General features: G+C 45.8%; 1 protein-coding gene across 12 annotated transcripts in view; it reads left to right on the plus strand.

Annotated features, from left to right (window-relative positions):
• Positions 1-5084: 5084 nt before the first annotated feature.
• The window catches only part of LOC123755975 (zinc finger protein 271), a 179124-nt gene continuing 163031 nt past the window's right edge, over positions 5085-21177 (plus strand). The window contains exon 1 of one of the 12 annotated variants that reach the window (XR_011228412.1): positions 5085-5293. The gene's annotated coding sequence lies outside the window, so the exon portion shown is untranslated. The other 11 variants (XM_069324106.1, XM_069324102.1, XR_011228413.1 and 8 more) reach the window with 11 other exon arrangements.

Below are 21177 nucleotides of genomic sequence, written 5' to 3' on the forward strand. Positions count from 1 at the left end.
TGGCATAACTAGTATGCTTTAACCCACTACGCCATCAGACCTTACAAAAGAAGTAGATAGTTCGAGATATATATCTCAAACATCTCTACCTCCCGAAGGTACCAGATGAGTGAGGGGTCAGTCTGCATTTTTCGTCAAGCCACTGTCAATGTGAGAGAACTCGTGTCCAGCTTATAAGCCTATACTTGCATAAACCACAAGTGAAGATAAACAATCTTTGGACAACACCCACCAGTGGGACTCGAACCCAGAAAGCACAACTACCTTCCAGTAGCTGGCATAACTAGTATGCTTTAACCCACTACGCCATCAGACCTTACAAAAGAAGTAGATAGTTCGAGATATATATCTCAAACATCTCTACCTCCCGAAGGCACCAGATGAGTGAGGGGTCAGTCTGCAATTTTCGTCAAGCCACTGTCAATGTGAGAGAACTCGTGTCCAGCTTATAAGCCTATACTTGCATAAACCACAAGTGAAGATAAACAATCTTTGGACAACACCCACCAGTGGGACTCGAACCCAGAAAGCACAACTACCTTCCAGTAGCTGGCATAACTAGTATGCTTTAACCCACTACGCCATCAGACCTTACAAAAGAAGTAGATAGTTCGAGATATATATCTCAAACATCTCTACCTCCCGAAGGCACCAGATGAGTGACGGGTCAGTCTGCATTTTTCGTCAAGCCACTGTCAATGTGAGAGAACTCGTGTCCAGCTTATAAGCCTATACTTGCATAAACCACAAGTGAAGATAAACAATCTTTGGACAACACCCACCAGTGGGACTCGAACCCAGAAAGCACAACTACCTTCCAGTAGCTGGCATAACTAGTATGCTTTAACCCACTACGCCATCAGACCTTACAAAAGAAGTAGATAGTTCGAGATATATATCTCAAACATCTCTACCTCCCGAAGGCACCAGATGAGTGAGGGGTCAGTCTGCATTTTTCGTCAAGCCACTGTCAATGTGAGAGAACTCGTGTCCAGCTTATAAGCCTATACTTGCATAAACCACAAGTGAAGATAAACAATCTTTGGACAACACCCACCAGTGGGACTCAAACCCAGAAAGCACAACTACCTTCCAGTAGCTGGCATAACTAGTATGCTTTAACCCACTACGCCATCAGACCTTACAAAAGAAGTAGATAGTTCGAGATATATATCTCAAACATCTCTACCTCCCGAAGGCACCAGATGAGTGAGGGGTCAGTCTGCATTTTTCGTCAAGCCACTGTCAATGTGAGAGAACTCGTGTCCAGCTTATAAGCCTATACTTGCATAAACCACAAGTGAAGATAAACAATCTTTGGACAACACCCACCAGTGGGACTCGAACCCAGAAAGCACAACTACCTTCCAGTAGCTGGCATAACTAGTATGCTTTAACCCACTACGCCATCAGACCTTACAAAAGAAGTAGATAGTTCGAGATATATATCTCAAACATCTCTACCTCCCGAAGGTACCAGATGAGTGAGGGGTCAGTCTGCATTTTTCGTCAAGCCACTGTCAATGTGAGAGAACTCGTGTCCAGCTTATAAGCCTATACTTGCATAAACCACAAGTGAAGATAAACAATCTTTGGACAACACCCACCAGTGGGACTCGAACCCAGAAAGCACAACTACCTTCCAGTAGCTGGCATAACTAGTATGCTTTAACCCACTACGCCATCAGACCTTACAAAAGAAGTAGATAGTTCGAGATATATATCTCAAACATCTCTACCTCCCGAAGGCACCAGATGAGTGAGGGGTCAGTCTGCATTTTTCGTCAAGCCACTGTCAATGTGAGAGAACTCGTGTCCAGCTTATAAGCCTATACTTGCATAAACCACAAGTGAAGATAAACAATCTTTGGACAACACCCACCAGTGGGACTCGAACCCAGAAAGCACAACTACCTTCCAGTAGCTGGCATAACTAGTATGCTTTAACCCACTACGCCATCAGACCTTACAAAAGAAGTAGATAGTTCGAGATATATATCTCAAACATCTCTACCTCCCGAAGGCACCAGATGAGTGAGGGGTCAGTCTGCATTTTTCGTCAAGCCACTGTCAATGTGAGAGAACTCGTGTCCAGCTTATAAGCCTATACTTGCATAAACCACAAGTGAAGATAAACAATCTTTGGACAACACCCACCAGTGGGACTCGAACCCAGAAAGCACAACTACCTTCCAGTAGCTGGCATAACTAGTATGCTTTAACCCACTACGCCATCAGACCTTACAAAAGAAGTAGATAGTTCGAGATATATATCTCAAACATCTCTACCTCCCGAAGGCACCAGATGAGTGAGGGGTCAGTCTGCATTTTTCGTCAAGCCACTGTCAATGTGAGAGAACTCGTGTCCAGCTTATAAGCCTATACTTGCATAAACCACAAGTGAAGATAAACAATCTTTGGACAACACCCACCAGTGGGACTCGAACCCAGAAAGCACAACTACCTTCCAGTAGCTGGCATAACTAGTATGCTTTAACCCACTACGCCATCAGACCTTACAAAAGAAGTAGATAGTTCGAGATATATATCTCAAACATCTCTACCTCCCGAAGGCACCAGATGAGTGAGGGGTCAGTCTGCATTTTTCGTCAAGCCACTGTCAATGTGAGAGAACTCGTGTCCAGCTTATAAGCCTATACTTGCATAAACCACAAGTGAAGATAAACAATCTTTGGACAACACCCACCAGTGGGACTCGAACCCAGAAAGCACAACTACCTTCCAGTAGCTGGCATAACTAGTATGCTTTAACCCACTACGCCATCAGACCTTACAAAAGAAGTAGATAGTTCGAGATATATATCTCAAACATCTCTACCTCCCGAAGGCACCAGATGAGTGAGGGGTCAGTCTGCATTTTTCGTCAAGCCACTGTCAATGTGAGAGAACTCGTGTCCAGCTTATAAGCCTATACTTGCATAAACCACAAGTGAAGATAAACAATCTTTGGACAACACCCACCAGTGGGACTCGAACCCAGAAAGCACAACTACCTTCCAGTAGCTGGCATAACTAGTATGCTTTAACCCACTACGCCATCAGACCTTACAAAAGAAGTAGATAGTTCGAGATATATATCTCAAACATCTCTACCTCCCGAAGGCACCAGATGAGTGAGGGGTCAGTCTGCATTTTTCGTCAAGCCACTGTCAATGTGAGAGAACTCGTGTCCAGCTTATAAGCCTATACTTGCATAAACCACAAGTGAAGATAAACAATCTTTGGACAACACCCACCAGTGGGACTCGAACCCAGAAAGCACAACTACCTTCCAGTAGCTGGCATAACTAGTATGCTTTAACCCACTACGCCATCAGACCTTACAAAAGAAGTAGATAGTTCGAGATATATATCTCAAACATCTCTACCTCCCGAAGGCACCAGATGAGTGAGGGGTCAGTCTGCATTTTTCGTCAAGCCACTGTCAATGTGAGAGAACTCGTGTCCAGCTTATAAGCCTATACTTGCATAAACCACAAGTGAAGATAAACAATCTTTGGACAACACCCACCAGTGGGACTCAAACCCAGAAAGCACAACTACCTTCCAGTAGCTGGCATAACTAGTATGCTTTAACCCACTACGCCATCAGACCTTACAAAAGAAGTAGATAGTTCGAGATATATATCTCAAACATCTCTACCTCCCGAAGGCACCAGATGAGTGAGGGGTCAGTCTGCATTTTTCGTCAAGCCACTGTCAATGTGAGAGAACTCGTGTCCAGCTGTCAATGTGAGAGAACTCGTGTCCAGCTTATAAGCCTATACTTGCATAAACCACAAGTGAAGATAAACAAGATTGTTTATCTTCACTTGTGGTTTATGCAAGTATAGGCTTAAAAGCTGGACACGAGTTCTCTCACATTGACAGTGGCTTGACGAAAAATGCAGACTGACCCCTCACTCATCTGGTGCCTTCGGGAGGTAGAGATGTTTGAGATATATATCTCGAACTATCTACTTCTTTTGTAAGGTCTGATGGCGTAGTGGGTTAAAGCATACTAGTTATGCCAGCTACTGGAAGGTAGTTGTGCTTTCTGGGTTCGAGTCCCACTGGTGGGTGTTGTCCAAAGATTGTTTATCTTCACTTGTGGTTTATGCAAGTATAGGCTTATAAGCTGGACACGAGTTCTCTCACATTGACAGTGGCTTGACGAAAAATGCAGACTGACCCCTCACTCATCTGGTGCCTTCGGGAGGTAGAGATGTTTGAGATATATATCTCGAACTATCTACTTCTTTTGTAAGGTCTGATGGCGTAGTGGGTTAAAGCATACTAGTTATGCCAGCTACTGGAAGGTAGTTGTGCTTTCTGGGTTCGAGTCCCACTGGTGGGTGTTGTCCAAAGATTATATATATATATATATATATATATATATATATATATATATATATATATATATATATATATATATATATATATATATATATATATATATATATATATATATAATGTACATGTATGTATGAGTGTGTGTACATGTGTATACAACATTAATAATTTTGTAACTAGCGTCAAACATTATTTGCTTAGCTAAACGAACTAGAGGGTTCAGTTCCTGAACCGATTATGTGCCTCTGTAATCCTTTACACCACCGCCCACGGGATGGGTATGGGGTGCATAATAAATTGAAATTGCATAATACGGTTATTGACATTCAATAATAGTAAGATAAAGCAATGAGGACCAAATGGGAGACCAGTGATCAGATGAATATTACAGACTCAAGGGTAGCCTTCTCTTCTTGTATATAAATGAAAAAATAAATTCGTTTGTTTAATTCTAATGCTTGTAGGCGAGAACAGTTGTGAACGCCAGCTAGCGCACAAGTACATGAGCGCCCAAAATACTTTTACACTAAAGACATGTACAGACAGGCGTGTGGCTTCTGACTTCTTTTTTATTGATTAATATTAAATATTAGGCGCTTACCTATAATAGTTATCATTTTATACATGTATAACTCTCACATAATAAATATAAAAGGAGTTTATCCAAAAACTGACAGAAGTGTTGTGTTTTGTGCGTTGTATCGTGTTTGTGGGCATTCGGGTGTGTTGTGTTTACGCTGGCGGGCGGCGTCCTTACCAACTCCGGATTATGTCTATTACATCACTAAACTTCATTTAATAACTATATGCCTGTTAAATAGAAGATTTTAATTGTTAATAGCATTATATTGTCGTTTTAATATGGAACACGTACCCATATGCGAAACGTCGAAAGCTGGTGTCCGAAGTGGTAAAAATATTAGTGTGCGATGTTGTCAATGTACGGAGTGTCTTGTATCCTTTTCACCCATCCCTAGTTTGCTAACTGTAGGTAGTAACTATGAGTGATTGTAACCTATCCACCGCTGCCCACTGGATGGGGGGCGGTGTGCAGGACAAACATATCAATTGTGACACTAGCTCTCCACATATATCAGTGCTTAATTTAGAAACTGTACTTGTGGTCGTTCTCGAACCCATTGTTGATGTGACGACTTATACTGAATTTTGTAACTAGCTCATCAAGATTGTAACTTGCTTAGCTAAATGAATTGTGGGGTTCAGTCCCTGAGCCCATTAGGTGCCTCTGTAACCCTTTCCACTACCGCCCACAAGATGGGTATGGGGTGCATAATAAATGAACTAAACTAACGCCGAAACCGTAAATGCCTAAACTCTGTTAACATTTAAAGTACAGCTGGAAAAGATCAAGGCAAATGGGAGACCTTCGACAAGCCGCCGGCTTCCTGTTTTTATCGAGGACACTAGTGTTAGTGGCTCTCAGGTAAACTCAGGTCAACCGATGGAACCGCCTACCCGCCGAGGCGATAATTGTCAAAACACTGCCGCAATTTAAGATTCAGCTGAACAGAATCATCCGGGTAAATAAAGGGACTTTTGACAAGCCTTCTGACTTCCTGTTCTCGTTGAGACTACTAGAGAGATGGTCGGCTTCAGATAAATTCAGGGGATATTTTTATTTATATGAATCTGGGAAATTCTAGGGATTCTGGGGATTTTAAATTTCTCTTTGTGGCAACAATGCATCACCCTGAGCTAGAGGTGGCACCACTGGGCTGACCCTCCAGAGTGCAGATTATCGACAACATCAGATTCGCTGGTCGGCACTATCATAAACTTCCCTAATTATCCATCGCAAATGAAGATTTTTTATAATTTAGCCTAAACAAATGATATGTAAGGTAGGTAAATGTACACATTTATTAATATTAATGAGTAATACTTCGTAACGGCGCCAAAAAATTGATAAATCTGTTTTACTAGCCTGGCTGACCCATTCAGGAGGTGGTCGTCCTACTTCCAGGCTGCTCTTCCACTCCTGTGTTATGTGACGGTGTCTTGGCTCCTGGAGTCCTGCCTGGAAAACGTTTCCACGTAGCGCCAGTGTGTACATGCATTATAATAAATATTTAAACTGCTGGCGTCTATAGTTTAACGCGGTCATTATAATATAGATGCCAAGGGTTAGAAACCCTTATCTGGAGATTTACAGCTCCGAGTAGCCATGGTCAGGGTCAAGGAGCACCCAGCTGCTATCCAGGCTCCAGGAGAAACCTTCACTCAAACTAAACACATCATAGTTTGGCCGTCAAGTATAAGAGACTATACTGAGGGGGCTACAAGTGATGTGGCTATAGAAGCAGAGTAAGTGTCAGTGAGGGAGAAGTAGGGAGAAAGTGCCAGGGCTTGACCCAGCTTGAGGGTTGTTATTCTGGCCAATAATGAAGACTTGGTTGTGTGTTTACCTTGATCATTTACACACTAGACGGAGTATTGTGGTGTTTTTGTACTGCTGAATATGACATTAATGTGCAAATGTGTTTCAAATTAGTACAATGTACAAATGTACAAATTAGTCTCCATGGTGTAGGGGTAAGACACTCGCCTGGCGTTCCGCGAGCGCTTCGTCATGGGTTCGTATCCTGGCCGGGGAGGATTTACTGGGCGCAAATCCTTAACTGTAACCTCTGTTTAACTCTAACAGTAAAATGAGCACTTGGTTGTAAAAACGATTCTTTGTGGCAGGGATCGTATTCCAGGGACCTGCCCGAAATGCTACCCGTACTAGTGGCTGTACAAGAATGTAACAACTCTTGTATATATCTCAAAAAAAAAAAAAAAAATGTGGTAAGGTTTGACAAACCAGCAGCTTATCAAAAGAACACTGTTTTTCCTGATTTTATCCAACTGGATTTTGACCTGGAGCAATAGTTTGACACTTGGCTTCAGTGGATAGGTGGTTCAGTGTGTTTATAACCCTATGGGTGAAAAAGCATCTAATGTTTTCCATCCTACACTGTGACTTGTTAAGCTTGAAGCTGTTGCTCTCTGTATCTGTTACATTTGATCTTTGAAAAAAATGGTCTGGATCAATATCCTCCAAATTGTTCAGTATTTTAAAAGTTTTGACGAGATCAGCGTATTATGCTGATTTGTAGAGTTGTTAGTCCTGTGGTGTTCGAGCGTTCCTGGTAAGAAAGTAGACATAGTTCCATAATAATTTTTTTGCCCTGTGTGGAATTTTCCCTAAAGCAGCTATGTCTTTCTGAAGATGGTCTCTATGCTTGAATCCAGTACTCTAGTACAGTAGGCATCTCTGTTGTACAGTTGAGTTTGTGCTCCTCACAATCGGGAATCCCAAGTTTGAATCCTAAGTTTTATTCATTTATTTATTTATTTATTTATTTATTTATTTATTTATATAGATACAAGAAGATACATTTGGTTTATGAGAGTAGAAAGCATTGAAGTTTTCACATTCTTGTAAAGCCACCAACATGCAGAGCGTTTCGGGCAAGACCTTACTCTAACTTAATTTTAAGTAGGTAATTTGTTGCAAAATTTAAAAAGTTAATAGGTACATTATAAGAAAATTTGAAGAAAATTAGTAAGTACATTTTAGTCAAATTTGAGGATTATCAACAGGTACATTGTAGCATAATTTGAGGATTATTTCTAGGTGCAGTGGTACCTTAGTTTACGAATTTAATCCATTCCCAGAGACGGCTTGTAACCCAAAAATTCACAACCCGAAACACATTTTCCCATAAGAAGTAATGTAAATTGAATTACTCCGTTCCACACTCCCAAAAATTATTAACTTAAATATTTCATACATAATACACTCAAATATTTTGTACTATAGTATGTACAAGTTATAGCATATCTTTATTGATGACTCTTGTTGGCGTATGGAAGATGGTGAGAAGGGGGGGGAAGGAAGAGAGGTATTAGTGTTTGGAAGGGGGGAGTCTTCCCATTATAACATCTGGCAGCGATGACTTCCATGGGGTACTCTCTCCCTCTCTCCTACGTTTTGCAGGCATACCACTAGGAATTAGTTGTGGCTCATTGTTTGTATTACTGAGAATTTGTCTAAAGACATTTGTTTTTCCCTACATTTTAACACTTGTCTGTAATGAGACATCACATTGTCATTAATAATAATGACATCACATTGTCATTAATAATGTCAATGCAATGGCGTGTTACAGCTTTATCTCGGTGAGTCTTTTTCAGCAAAACTTTGCAGTTCTTCCCATTCTGCACACATTTTCTTAATTAATGAGGAAGGGACATCCTCTACTGTCTCCTCATCCCCTGAAGATTTGTTGCACTGCCTAGCTAGTTCTTTAGCTATGTCTTTCTGAAGATGGTCTCTATGCTTGAATCCAGTACTCTAGTACAGAAGGCGTCTCTGTTGTACAGTTGAATTTGTGCTCCTCACAATCGGGAATCCCAAGTTTGAATCCTAAGTTTTATTCATTTATTTATTTATTTATTTATTTATTTTATTTATTTATTTATTTATTTATTTATTTATTTATTTATTTATTTATTTATTTATTTATTTATTTATTTATTAATTAATTAATTAATTAATTAATTAATTAATTTTTTTATTTATTTATTTATTTATTTATTTATTTATTTATTTATTTATTTATTTATTTATTTATTTATTTATTTTATTCATTCATTCATTCATTCATTCAAGAAGATACATTTGGTTTATGAGAGTAGAACGCATTGAAGTTTTCACATTCTTGTAAAGCCACCAACATGCATAGCGTTTCGGGCAAGACCTTACTCTAACTTAATTTTAAGTAGGTAATTTGTAGCAAAATTTAAAAAGTTAATAGGTACATTATGAGAAAATTTGAAGAAAATTAGTAGGTACATTTTAGTAAAATTTGAGGATTATCAACAGGTACATTGTAGCATAATTTGAGGATTATTTCTAGGTGCAGTGGTACCTTAGTTTACGAATTTAATCCGTTCCCAGAGACGGCTTGTAACCCGAAAATTCACAACCCGAAACACATTTTCCCATAAGAAGTAATGTAAATTGAATTGATCCGTTACACACTTCCAAAAATATTAACTTAAAAATACATTTCATACATAATACACACAGATATTTTGTACTATAGTATGTACAAGTTATAGCGTATCTTTATTGATGACTCTTGTTGGCGTATGGAAGATGGTAAGTAGGGGGGGGGAAGGAGGAGAGGTGTTAGTGTTTGGAAGGGGAGTCTCTTTCCATTATAACATCTGGCAACGATGACTTCTATAGGGTACACACACTCCCTCTCTCTCCTACATTTTGCAGGCATACCACTAGGAACTAGTTGTGGCTCATTGTTTGTATTACTGAGAATCTATCTAAAGACATTTGTTTTTGCCTACATTTTAACACTTGTCTATAATGAGACATCACATTTTTTTTTTTTTTTTTTTTATTATTTTCTACCACAGCCGTGGCCACACATTTACAATGCTAACCAGCATATATACATTTTCTTCTGTCCTCCATGGACAGGGTTAGAGAAATGTTAAACACTGTCACCCCAACTGTTTGGATTTATGCCTGGGCTGAGTACACAACACTGTTTTGCTGAGTACTTCGCACATATTGAAGCTTCCCCTCAAACAGTCTTCATCGACCTAGCAGCAGCTTTACCCATACTCTGAGTACTTTCAGTGATGCTTCTCAGTGTTAACTGTTTTAATAATGTAGTGTGCACATTATCTTCCTTGGGCGCATTTACAAAATCAACTGATAGATCCCAGTTATCCCATGGAGTAATTGGCTGATTAATCATTAGTTGAGTTGGGTACATATTTAATATTTTGATGGAGTTGGCTACCTTGTAGAACCAATATACATAATCAGATTTCGTTCTTCTTCTATAGACCTCAGGTGATTGCAGCATATTAGAAAGTTTAGCTTGAAACTTCATGTGTTGTCTAGATCTACTCAATGCCTTCACGCCGAAAACTGTGCTAATAGACAAAATTCTCTCACTTATGGTAGGTAATTTTAACTCTGCTCTATACATTCACATTGTCATTAATAATGTCAATGCAATGGCGTGTTACAGCTTTATCTCGGTGAGTCTTTTTCAGCAAAACTTTGCAGTTCTTCCCATTCTGCACACATTTTCTTAATTAATGAGGAAGGGACATCCTCTACTGTCTCCTCATTCCCTGAAGATTTGTTGCACTGCCTAGCTAGTTCAACAACATGTGTACAATTTTCACGTTTATGAATGATCTCTTGTGTTTCTTCTATGGTCATCTTCACATGTGTTTTCCTAGGTTGAACCTTACCAGGTGACACTCTTGGGAACCATGGCATGGTATATAATAATTACTTTTATGTTTAGAAATAAAAAAAAAAAAGCTGAAAAACAATGAAATTCTTTAAGAAGAATTCAAGCGCAATTGTCACTAGGTGGGAGGCACTGTTAAAATGAAGCGTGGCAGCCCGTGCAACCAGGAACCCCGCGCTCAGTTGTTCCCATGCATGTATCAACAAACTCGCAAGGCGAGGCAAAGCTCGTAAACCAAATTTTACGGAGAAACTGAGCTCGTAACCCACAAAATTCGTGAAGAGGGATGCTCGTTACCCGAGGTTCCATTGAACATTGTAGTAAAATTTGCGTTCACATGATAACCATGATACGAGATTATGGCAGTGATTACAACAGTAAAGTTATATGGTTTAGGCACATATTTTGGGATAGCACAAGATACAGTGCGTGTTTGAAGCACTAGGTAGAAAACTGTGAGGATGAAATTAGGTACTTCTTGGTTTTACTTTTGAATAAGGTGTAGGTTAGACAATTTTTTAATTCATTTGGGAGTAAGTTCCATAGACTAGGCCCCTTTATTTTTATAGTGTTTTTACACAGATTTAGTTTGACTCTGGGGATGTCAGAGATATTTTTTTCTGGTGGGGTGATTACGGGTTCTATTACATCTGTCAATAAAGAGTTTCAGATCAGGATTTGCATCTAAGAACAAGGTTTTGTACATGTAAATGGCACAAGAGAGCGTTTGGGAGTGAGTTTATGTTTAGGATGTTTAGGAATTTAAATAAGGGGGCTGTGTGTTGTCTGAAAACAGAGTTTGTTATTGTTCTGATAGGATATTTTTATTGGGTGATGATGGGCTTGAGGCAGTTTGCAGTGGTTGAACCCCATACACAGATATCATATGTAAGATAGGGATAGATTAGCGCATAGTATAATGAGAGGAGAGCAGAGTTTAGAGTATAATATCTGAATTTAGAAATTATACACCCATTTTTGAGACTTTTTCTGGGGGGAGCCCCGTCGGCTCCCCGAAGTTATCCCAGGCTGATATGCTAATGTCAGACTTTGGCATCAGTCATGTGTATGGAGTTCTTAGGCCTACCGGGGACCACGGACAGAACCGGGCCCCCTCAGAGAGGCAAGGGGAGCAATGGCCTATAGAAGACCCCGTGTGGTTGAAAGCATTCTATGTCTGCCATCGACTGGAACAGGCACCCAGAAAGGTAAGCGCCTCAAAACAAACCCCTATTATGGTTAAAATTGCTACCAAAAACCGAACTAGTGGATAGAACTCTCCAACCGAAAACAAGCAAACTAGTGTGACGTCACACACCGCCGCGCCGCTGTCTGCGCAGCTCCCCCCTTCCCGGGAGGGGGAAGGGGGAGCCCCAGACCCCCCGCGCCGGCTACCCACACCTCAGTTCTTGAGGCTGATGCTATAGGCGATGGTCGTGTGCTCTGGCTCCGGTGTCGCTACTGCACTGTGCTTTGCGTGTGGTGTTGGTTTTGTGGGTGCGAGAGCCAGGAGTTATCTTCAGTACTCGGGCTGCATGCGCCTAGGGCTGCCTTCCCTAGGTGCCCTGTAAGTACTGCCCTTGGGGCTTGGTGCCACCTTCCACAGGCTCCTTGGGGTCTGCCTCTGCTGGTCCGTTTTACCTTTCGGTTTTTCGGCCGCCTGTTGGGCTCTTGGGTGTTCTGTTCTTCCTTGTTACCGGCAGGTAAGAGGCAGTTTGCACTGGTAGGGGCGCAGGGTGCTACTCAGCTTGTATTTCCCGACATCGCGGCTGGCTCTGTTCCTTGGGGTTCGCTGTCCTCTTGCGGGGTTTTGTTTTTCTTTTTGTTTTTGCCTGGTGGGGGGTTCTGTCATTTTATTCAGTTTGTTTTTGCCCTTCCACTGTTCTCCTCGGTGGCGCCCCCTGCTAGGTCCCCGTGAGTGAGTGTACACGTCCCTGGGATTCAGCTTTAGAAGTTTGCTTGGTAGTTTTGGGTGCCGGTTTGCAGCACCCTGCCTGGGACTACCTGAGCGCGAGTCCTCTTAAAGTAAACGCTCAGGACCCTGGAAATCCCCTAGGGGGCGCGTGGGTCCGATGGATGTGACCCCGGAGTCCCCACTCGCTGTGTGCGAGTTTGAGGGTTGCTCGGTCCCCTTATCTCAGGGTGACCCTCACTGTTTTTGCCTCTGCCCGCTGCCTGTTGGGTCGGTGATACTTTCGACCCTGAGTCCTGTGAGTGTTGCTGCTTGCTTGTGACTCAATTTACCCAATCCTCTGATGATTCTATTCGGGTACAGGCGGCGCGTGCGTTGCAGTCTAGGTTTCGTCTGTTGCAACGCGCTCGGTTGGTTGCTCCCCCGGATGCCCCGGGGCTGCCCCGCTTTGCTTTTCGAGACCCGGACTTGGGGTGGGGGTCGCTTCGATCCTGGTTCAGTCCGCACCTCCTCGTCCTTCCCCTTCTGTTCGTTCTGGTCCCCCCCCCCCCCTGCTTCCGGCCCCGAAGCGTCTGAGGGTTTCGGGGTTGGAGCAGGGGTTACTTGATCTCGAGACTCGGGCAGCTTCGGGGGGTGCCTCTTCCGGGGGGGCGGCAGAGGCATTCGAGTCTTGTCTCCTGGCCGAAGCTTCAGGGTCTGACCAGTGGGCCCCCCTTCCTCCAGCTTTTCCGGCTGCTCCGTCCTTGTCTTGTGGGGTCGGGGCTTGGGGAGAGAACTCGGCCTCGGGTCCTGTGGTGAAGGACCTCGAGGCTGGGTAGGGGCTGACTTGGGGGCCTTGGGCCCCGCTGGACCCAGCCTGGGTTTTTCTTCCCTCTGAGCGGGGCTTATTGTTACAAGGAGTGGGGTTTTCTTTTCCCCCCTCTGCGTACGAGTTGGATATGGTGTCGGCCCCTCCCCGGGTTCGGTTCCGTGTTCCCCGGGTACGTCGGTTCCGTCCTTCCGGAGGTTTTCAGTTTATCGCATGCAACCTGGTGTGGTGCGAGCGGCCTTTGCAGCTTACCTCCTGCGTGACCCGGATTATGCCTCGGAAATGGATCCGTCCACGTTCAGGTTTGGGACTTCGTTCCCTTTCTGGCTCCGTTCCGAAGTTCCGGAGTCGTCCTGGCTAGCAGACTGCCCCTTGTTTGGTCTGGATTCCTGGCATTCCTTCTGTCGTTCCCGCACACTGGAGTGGCGGGAAGCTTCCACAGTGCTTCAGGTTTTCCTGGGAGGCTAACTTGAGTACCTGAACGAGTGCTTGTTTGCCCCTGCCTTTCCCCGCGATGTGGGCGTTATTCAGCTCCATGTGCAGGTTCTCTCCCTTTCGGCGGCGCTCGTTGCAGAGGACTTGCGTGCCCGGGGCCTTTTGGCTTCGGCCTTGCGGTTCTTTTCCCTCCTGGAGCTGTCTTCGGATTGGCTCGTGGAGGATGTGGGGATGCTTGGGTCCGTCCCGGGGTCCGGCACCTTGTCCTTGGCTGCGCGTTCGTCGGCTGCCTTGTTGAAGCTGTTCACGCCGATTTTGCGGGATGCGGTTTCCCTGTTTTATGCTTCCCGTCTCGCGTGTCGGCAGGCGGTGCTGGGTTCCTCCGTGGAATCTGCTTGGGCTCTGGCTTTTAGGCATTCTTCACCTTTTTGTCCTCTTCTGTTTGAGGAGTCGGCCGTGGCGCAGTTTATTCAGGCTGCGTCAGCGGCTTGTCGTCCGATGTCGGACTTGTTGGTTTTCCGGGGGTCCCAGGGTGGGTCTTCCCGGAAAGGTCGTGCCATGGCTCGGGGTTCCTCTCGTCGTGGTAGGTTTCTGGTGTCAGGTTCGGGGTTGGCTCCTCCTGCGGACCCTCCCTCGTCTGGTCGGCGCGGTGTTTGCGCTGTGCGGGGTTCTGGGTCTCGTAAGGGTCGCTGGCCCTTTCGTGGTTTGCCCCCTTGACTGGGCGATGGGGGGGGCTTGCACTGTTCGCCCACGCCTGGTCCCACGATTCGTGGGCCTTTCGGGTCGTGTCTTGCGGCCTGCGGTGGCGTTGGGTGGCCCCTTCCCCCTTTGGGGAGTCGGGGCTGGCAGGGCAGGTTTCTTCCCCTGCGCTCTGTCGAGTCGTCTTGGAGTGGGTACGCTTGGGCGTCGTCGAAACGACGTCGTCCCTCAGATGGGTTTCCCGTCTGTTTCCGGTTCCGAAACAGGACTGCGCGGACCTGCGGTTCATTCTGGACTTGTCCCGTCTGAACCCCTGCATTCATTGCCCTCCTTTCGGATGACTACGCTGTCTCAGGTTCGGCTCCTCTTGGAGCCGGGAGCTTGGATGGTGTCCCTGGACCTCCGGGACGCTTATTGGCATGTCCCGATTCATCCGCGGTTCAGGGACTGGCTCGGTTTTGTTGTGGGGCGTCTGAGTTACCGCTTTCGTTGTCTCCCGTTCGGGTTGAACCTGGCACCTTGCGTGTTCACGCGCCTTACACGGGTTGTAGTAGCTCGTTTGCGTCTCCTAGGTGTTCGGGTGTTGGCCTACCTCGACGACTAGCTGGTTTGGGCTCCCTGCCAGTCAGCTTGCTTGCTAGCCAGGGATTTGGTTCTTTCTCAGCTCGCCGAGTTCGGGTTCTTGGTGAACTGGAGGAAGTCCCATCTGGTTCCCTCTCAGGTTCGGACTTGGCTGGCTCTCGTTTGGGACTCTTGAACCGCCTCCTTGTCCCTCCCTCCGGAGTCTCTCCTGCGGCTGCGGTCCCGCCTTCGTCTGTTTCTGGAGGGCCCTCGGGTCTCCCGGCAGTTGCTCGAGGGGCTGTCCGGGAGCCTGAACTTTGCGATGGTGGTCTACCCGCCGGGTCGGGTTTGGCTTTGACGGCTGTTCTGGTTCCTTCGGGGTTCCCCCTTCCGCCTCTCTAGCGATCGCAGAGTTCGACCCTCGGGGGCCTTGCGTCGGTTGCTGCGTCACCGGCTTCCTCTTCGGGTTTTTCGGGGTTCAGTACCTTGGCGCCTACCCGAGCCCTCGCTCGATGTGTACACGGATGCGTCGTCTCTCGGCTGGGGTTTTGTAACCAGTGCTCACCAGGCCGGCCAAAGGCGTTGGGATCCGTCCTTCCGTCGAGCTCACAGCACGGTGCGGGAGTTCGCGGCAGTGTGGTTTGCTCTGGGGAGGATTCGGGTGGCCCGCGGATCGACGATTCGGCTCCATTCGGACTGCTCTCTGGTGGTTCATTGCCTGAACCGCGGGGGTTCGATGCAGTCCTTGTCTCTTTGGGGTTGGTCGCTTCGGGTGACTCGTCTGCTGAGTTCTCGGGGTTTGGCTCTCCTGGCGGTTCACGTACGGGGCGTGTCCAACGTCTTGGCCGACGCCCTGTCTCGCTTCGTTCCCCTCTCCATGGAGTGGACGGTTGACGACGAGTCCTTCCGTTGGCTTTGCCAGATGTTCGGCGCCCCGAAGTGGACCTCTTCGCGTCGGCGTGGTCGCAGCGTCTTCCCGTTTATGCGGCGCCCTTCTCCGATCGCGAGGCCGTCGGGGTCGATGCCTTTCGGCTAGACTGGTCGAAGTGGGGATTCCTGTACCTGTTTCCCCCGGTTCGGCTGTTGCTCCAGGTCCTGACTCGCTTCGAGACTTACCAGGGGAGAGTTGTCCTTCTGGCCCCCTTGGTGGCCGGCCCAGCCTTGGTTTCAGGCGCTGGTTGCTCGGTGTCCGAACCCGAGGGTTTTCCCGCGGCTCCGCCTCTTTCAGCAGATCGGGCCGGTACGTCACGTGGCTGGTTCGATCTTCTCCTCGAGTCTTCGCGTATGTTTTTTTTGACTCGAGTCTATCATCATCTCTATGGTGATCAGGTGGCCTCCTTGTTGGTGTCCCACCTGAGGGCTTCTTCTCGGCGGCAGTATGAAGTTTCCTGGCGGTCCTTCCGTTTCTTTTTGCGTCTTCGTCGTGTTAGTTCCTTGTCTGTTCGGGTGGTCTTGTCCTTCCTCTCGTGGTTGTTTCAGGACCGTCATCTTATGCCAAACACTGTCGCTTCGTATCGTGCGGCGCTGGCGGAGCCGCTTCAGCTTTCTTTCGGTATCGATGTTATGTCTGCGCCGTTTCGCAAGCTGTCTCGTGCATTGTTTCACCTCCGGCCTGCTCATGCGTCGCCTGAGCCGTCCTGGTCTTTGGACAGAGTGCTCGCTTTCCTTTCGTCTCCTCGTTTTGTTGTGGCCCCTTCGGTCCAGGATTGTTTTTCCAAGGGACTTTTCTTGTTGGCTTTGGTCTCTGGGGGTCGGGTAGGGGAGCTTCATGCTCTCCTCCGGCGCAGGGGTTTCTGCTCTTTTGGTCGTGGTGATTGTTTTGTTCGTTTGCAGCCGTCTCCTTCTTTTCTGGCGAAGAATGAGACTGCTGCGTTCCGGAGGGGTCCATGGGTGGTTGATGCTTGGTTGGTCAGGCCTGGGGTGCATCATGTTTTGTGTCCGGTTGCGGCGCTTCGCTGTTATTTGCGCGCCACAGCTTCTGTGTCTGGGGACGCGCTGTGGGTTGATCCGGTTTCCCTTCTTCCCTGTTCGCGGGTTCAGGTCTCTCAGGTCGTCCGCAGGGTTATTAAGTCCAGCCAGCCTGCGGTCTATCCCCGTGCCCATGACGTTCGTAAGTTCACGGCTCTTGCTGCCTTCTTTGGGAATATGTCTTGGTCTGATATTCGGGCGCGGGGATTTTGGAGGTTGAACAGGGTCCTGGCTGCTCGTTACCTTGTGAATGTCCCTGGGCCTCGTCGGGCCTGTGTTGCTTTGGGTCGGCGGTTGCAGCCAGTTGTCTCGGCTTCGAGTTGAGGAGTGAGCGACGACCGCCTCCCGGGTAAGTCCCTCTTTTTTTCTGTCTGAGGGTAGTTAGCTCCGGGGAGCCGACGGGGCTCCCCCCAGAAAACCAGCGTTGAATGTAATGAAACGCCATTTTCTGGGTGAGTCCCGGAGGCTCCCTGGCATCCCTCCCTCCCTCCGGTCGGCGTTTTTTCGCGTTTTTGACATCCAGCCTGAAGAACTGAGGTGTGGGTAGCCGGCGCGGGGGGTCTGGGGCTCCCCCTTCCCCCTCCCGGGGAGGGGGGAGCTGCGCAGACAGCGGCGCGGCGGTGTGTGATGTCACACTAGTTTGCTTGTTTTCGGTTGGGGAGTTCTATGCACTAGTTCGGTTTTTGGTAGCAATTTTAACCAGAATAGGGGGGTTTGTTTTGAGGCGCTTACCTTTCTGGGTGCCTGTTCCGGTCGATGGCAGACATAGAATGCTTCCAACCACACGGGGGCTTCTATAGGCCATTGCTCCCCTTGCCTCTCTGAGGGGGCCCGGTTCTGGCCGTGGTCCCCGGTAGGCCTAAGAACTCCATACACATGACTGATGCCAAAGTCTGACATTAGCATATCAGCCTGGGATAGCTCCGGGGAGCCTCCGGGACTCACCCAGAAAATGGCGTTTCATTACATTCAACGCTGGTTTTTTTTTTGGTTGTGTGTTGTATGTGGGTGCTGATGTTGAGTCTCTTGTCTATGTATATGCCAAGGAACTTTCCATAATTTTTATTACTGATGTTAACATTGTCTGAAGCTTAATTGCATTAGTTGATTTACCTCCAAATAAAATGTAGTAGGTCTTTCCTTTGTTTAGTGTTAGTTTGTTGCTTGCCATCCATAAGTGGGCTTTTTTTTAATTCTTTATTTACAACATTATTTAGTGTGTGTGTGGGTTGGGGGTCTGAGTAGATGATGGTAGTATTGTCAGCAAATAGTATAGGTTTAAGAATGTTAGAGACATTAGGCAGATCATTGATATACAGAGGAGCCTCGGGTGACGAGCAGCCCCATCTATGAGCATTTCAGGTAACGAGCAAGCCAATCGCAAAAAATTTGTCTCGATTGACGAGCTTCCTCTCAGTTAACGAGAAAACCATGTGATGTTTCCTAGCGTTCCTGCTGGTTCTTGCAAATTCTTGGATGCCTCTGACAATGGTGGTGTTGTGTTATCGTACAGGATAAGCATTCCTCTGCATTTATTTGTTTTTTTTTGTGGTTTTATGACTACAATTTGTAACCCATGATGTCACCAAAGAAGCTGCTTGCTAAAGATAGGATTGTCAAGAGGAAGAAAGACACAATTACTCTTAGATTTGAAGAAGGAAATCATAGCAAAGCACGAGTGTGGTGTTCATGTGACTGATCTTGCCAGCGAGTATGGCAGGTCCACATCAACAATCTGCACCATCTTGAAAAGGAAGGAAAAATGTAAGAAGCTTGAATGTGGATAAAGGAGTTACCAAGGTGGCCAAGCAACATCCAAAAATCCTAGATGTTGAAAAGCTGCTGTTGGTCTGGATGAATGAAAGGCAATTAGATGGCAGTAGTGTATCTGCAGCTATTGTTTGTGCTAAGGCAAAGGTGCTGTATGTGGACCTTGTCAGGAACACACCAGGCACTTCATCTGAAGATGAGGAGACATTTAAGGCAAGCCGGGTATGGTTTGAGAAATTTAGGAAGAGAAGCAGTATACACAGTTTTGTGCGACATGGGGAGGCTGCCAGCTCTGATAAAGCTGTTGCTGAGAAATTTGTGCCAGAGTTCCAAGAATTTGTTACTAGAGAGGAGTTCTTGCCCCATCAAATTTTTAATTGCATTAGTTGATTTCAAGGCCAAGACTGGTTTCTGACTGGTTTCTGAAACCAAATCTGGAAACAGATTTGGTTTCTTCCAAAACTTGTTTGGATTTGTTTTGGAAGAAAATGATGAAGAGGACTTACATCACGCAAGAGGAAAAATCTTTGCCTGGCCACAAGCTGATGAAGGATCGACTTACCCTCGTGCTCTGCCCCAATGCAAGCGGCGATTACAAGGTCAAGCCGCTGCTCATCTACCACTCGGAAAATCCACCAGTGTTCAAGGCATGTCAAGTGCACATGATGCGACTGAATGTGATGTGAAGGTCCAATAAGAAATCCTGGGCCATGTGGATATGCTTCAGTGAATGGGTCAATGACGTTTTTGGCCCCTCAGTGAGGAGTTATCTTGGAGAAGCAGTTATCACTCAAGGCCTTGTTTGTGCTCGATAATGCTCCTGCACATCCTCCACAGATGCAAGATGATCTGTTTCCAGAAAATCAGTTCATCACCATCAAGTTTCTTCCTCTCAACACCACTCATCCAACCCATAGACCAGAAAGTCATTGCCAAATTTAACAAGCTCTACATGAAGGCCTTGTTGGAGAGGTGCATTAATGTGATAGAGACTACAGAGCTAACCCTCAAAGAATTCTGGAAGGAATGCTTCAATATCCTGGGTGCTTACTTTTGATTAATAAGGCCTGGGAAGGAGTGACACGGAGGACCCTAAACTCTGCATGGCGAAACCTGTGGCCTGAGGGGTGCCCCTGAGCGAGACTTCGAAGGTTTCGGTCTTGCACCTGCACCTGTGGACGACCCGAAAGTGCACCTAGTGGATGATATTGTTGCTCTGGGGCAAACTTTGGGTCTGGAGTTGGATGCTGCTGATGTGCAGGAGTTAGTGCAAGAGCACAGTAATGAACTGACCACTAAGGAACTCCTGGAACTTCAGAAGGAGCTGAATCAAGAGGACATACAAGAGCTCTCATCAGGAAAGGAGGGGGTAAGGGAAGATGCCCCTCTTCCAGTGAGATCAGGGAAGTGTTGGGAATGTTTGAAAAGGTGAATGCATTCTTGGAAAAGCATCACCCCGATAAAGCAGTGATTGCACAGTGTGTGAAAATGTTTAATGACAATTTGCTGTCTACTTTTAGAGACATCCTAATACGAAGACAAAAGCAATTGTCAATAGATACGTTCATTGGAAAGGTAAAGAAAAGATGAGCAAGTGATAGTGAACCACAACCCGGTCCCAGTGGGGTGAAATTCACAAGAAGAGAGAGCCTGCCTGACTCAGGTGGATTCTCCTTCCACACCGTAACCCCTCTCCTCCTTCCTACCTCCCCATCGTGTCCCTCAAGCCAGCAACAACTCTTCCTAAGGTAAAGTTTTGTATTAGCTCACTAATCCGGACTACTGTATATGGGAAGGACCCCCAGCTGGATTAGCACGTTTTCCAGATTAACATACTTTTTCACAGCGGAAATCCAAAAGTGACCATTTCCGACAATTTTTATCCCACAAACAACATAATTTGAATTGCCACTTATAATAATAATAAATAAATAAATAATAAATAAATAAATTTTTATTCAGGTAAGGTACATATGTACAAGGTAAGATGCAAATGTTGATGGATTTATAGATAGAGCTAGTACATACAATGCCTAAAGGCACTATTATGCGAAGCGTTTCGGGCAGGAAAAACACTAAGACTAAAACTTAATACTAATTGAGATTAAAGTATAAATTGTATTGAGAAAAATTAAGAAAAGAATGGAAAAATAGGGGGCGGGGGAAACATGACAGAAAAAAAGCAAAAATACAATTTGGTCAATAAAACAGTATTGTTTAAAATAGAAGACATGGGTTGACATTCTGGGGGTGAGGTAGGTTACATTGAGTTAATTAGGTAGTACTTAGTTTTTATCTTAAACTGGTTGGGAGAGGTACAGTCTTTAACATAATTGGGAAGGTCATTCCACATTCGAGGTCCCTTGATTTGT

This window comes from Procambarus clarkii, chromosome 2, assembly GCF_040958095.1.
Source record: "Procambarus clarkii isolate CNS0578487 chromosome 2, FALCON_Pclarkii_2.0, whole genome shotgun sequence".
Lineage (NCBI taxonomy): Eukaryota > Metazoa > Arthropoda > Malacostraca > Decapoda > Cambaridae > Procambarus > Procambarus clarkii.